Raw genomic sequence first — 2690 nt, forward strand, 5'->3', positions numbered from 1 at the left:
TCAAGAGAATGAATAAAGTGATATTTCCCTGAACTTTTGTCCCTTGTGTTTTATTGCATATTTATTTTATTTTGTATACGGATGTATACTGGCACGCCTGCGCATGTTAGTACTAAGTAGTACGGCCTATGAAACACAGAGAGATCCCGCGTAGTGATTTTTCTGGCGAAACAAAATGGCACGCCCGGTGGGACATGGTTCTCCTCCCATCTTCGCTATGCTCGATGGTCAAAAAAATGTTGTTGTCTCCTAAAGATCACTACATTCATGACGCATATTATTGGAAGTTGGTATAAAAATATTGACCGTGGATTTTTCATTATGTAGGTGAGTCGGCCTCTTTTGAGAGCCCCGCCTGCTTCATGATCAAGTTTGGGTTGTTCCCACCCACGCAAATTGTCACCCACGGCGATGAAGTTCACATTGAGCTTGTGAAGTCAAAGAAAGCTGGCAAGCGAGCGTATGCTAAGGCTAAAAAGGAACGGTGCTCTCTGGTTGCTGTAGCCCGCGATCTACTAGCTAATGACATGAAGAGCAAGACGGATGCCACGGAAGTATTGCTGGGGGCATTAGATCAAGCTAAGGATGACCTGCGCCAGAAAATATTGGAGGCGAGAAAAGCACGTCTTCCTAATTCTCTTCGGAATTTTCGAAGAAAATATGCTAGGACAGAGGAGCATCGGGAGAAAATAGCTTCTCGTGTTGCTGCTGTTGAAATTCATGAGGATGGGTCAAGTGAAGAAATCCCACATGATGACTTGTTCCCCCGTGAATGGGCCAAACACCCTGCAAAGGCTAAGTCATTAATTCGTAAGGTGATCAGAGAGTACCTTCACAAGCAACACTTGCCCGAAAGCGTCATCTCGACAAGTTTAAAATCCCAGCGCATGGAGGCTTTCCAAGGTGGAAACATGGTGACCTGCTTTCACATTTCAGCAAATGGTGGTCCGTCCCTCAACACGGGGAATCAATTTTCCGTCCTTTCTTCAGAGGCCCCAGCTCCTCATTCTGGAGGTCTCCAACAACAACTCCGGCAATTGCAAGCCCAAATGGACGGGATAAGAAGGCAGATTCAACCGCAAGAGGTGCCTGAGGGCTCACGCTCAAGGGGTAGGATGAACCTACGCCGTCCAAACTGGCGGCCTCATCAAGACCGTCGAGTCTGGGCTCCTCGGGGAAGGGTGCCACCTCCAAGGAATGCCCAGCCCAACCATAATTGGAACCGTTGGGCGCGTCACCAAGAGTATCATCCTCCTCCTACCCGCCAAGTTTATGTGCCTCGAAGTCAGCCACAAAACAATACACAAGCACCATTACCAATGTGGCAGGTGCAACAAAGAAACCCAGCACTACTTCCAACCCCTCCAATACGCCCAAGAGTCTGGCAAGGGCCATCTGCTACCCAACAAAGGCGTGAGAGGCGAAGGAGGAGCCGTGAAGCTATGTACCGAGAACTCCAAGACTTGGTACTAAGGCACATCCAAGTACGCGTCCGAGCTGATGGACGCATCTATCCTGATAATGAGAAGATCTCTCTCCGAGTCTCACCGCGCCTACAACAAAATGAGAGATACAGTTATCTCATTGAGTGTCTAGCGCCTAGACCTCGTCAGGTTGAATCTGCTGAGATATTAGCCCCAAACTCTGCTGGGGGCACACAGAAAGTTAACCCATCTCAAGAACAGTCTGTTGCACCTGAGAAGAAAAATGATCCATCTTCAGAGACGCCTATGGAAGTTGATGAGCAGCTTCCTGCAAATGCAGTTGATGTTAGCACCTCAACCAATTATGAGACTGCTTCTGAAGGAGAAGGGAGGAAGAAACCCACTGAAAACATGGTCATGTGTGGCATGATAGAGATGCACTTAACTCAGGATGCAGACCTTGATTGGAAACCACCTATAATTACTCAGGAATTGACCTATCCTTCTGATGAGGAGATTGTTCCAAACCCCCAAATAATGCTGGGGGCAAGGTCCCAATTGGGAACTAGTCAGGCCCCAGATTCCTTCAGAGCTCAATGCTTACCTGTTTTAGGAAGAAGACGATTACCGAGAAGTAGGGTGAGTCCTTATGATCGCCCTGATCAATTTAGAGATATTGCATCAAGGCTCCCAATAGACCAAGGTCAATTGGAGAAAGTTGCAGGAAGGTCAGGGCCTGATGCCCGTTTAAAGATAGAAGCACGTCGTCATGTGGAGGGAACTTTAAATTACTCTGGTTGTGTTGGGCATACAGCTAGTGAGGAATCCGATTCAGACTCCTCAAACTCTCTTGAGGCTCGCTCACACTCCCCTCAGTATTCAATACTTGCCCCATCCCTTCGTTCAAGAGATGAGGGAGAGTTAGTGGGCACCAATATTGCCCCAGTGAATATGACGAATGAAAATGGGGACCCCAAGAATGGTGAAAAACAACCAGTTCTGGATACTCCACAAGCTAACCCGCTAGCTAGTAACAAAGCTTCAACCTCACAAACAGCCGAAGAACGTGAGAAGATGTGAGATAAAGAAATTGATGAGCTAAAGGGTCAAATGAAGCAGCTTATGACCATGATGGCAAACCTGGCTTCAAATCAAACCCAAGTTTCACCAAATCCGCCTATAGATCCATAGTTTGCTGAACTTGAGGCAGGAACATTTTCCATCCCGCACTTTCCTTACATGGAACCAGATTACTCCCCTCAAAAG

The sequence above is a fragment of the Sorghum bicolor genome, chromosome 2 (assembly GCF_000003195.3).
Source record: "Sorghum bicolor cultivar BTx623 chromosome 2, Sorghum_bicolor_NCBIv3, whole genome shotgun sequence".
Lineage (NCBI taxonomy): Eukaryota > Viridiplantae > Streptophyta > Magnoliopsida > Poales > Poaceae > Sorghum > Sorghum bicolor.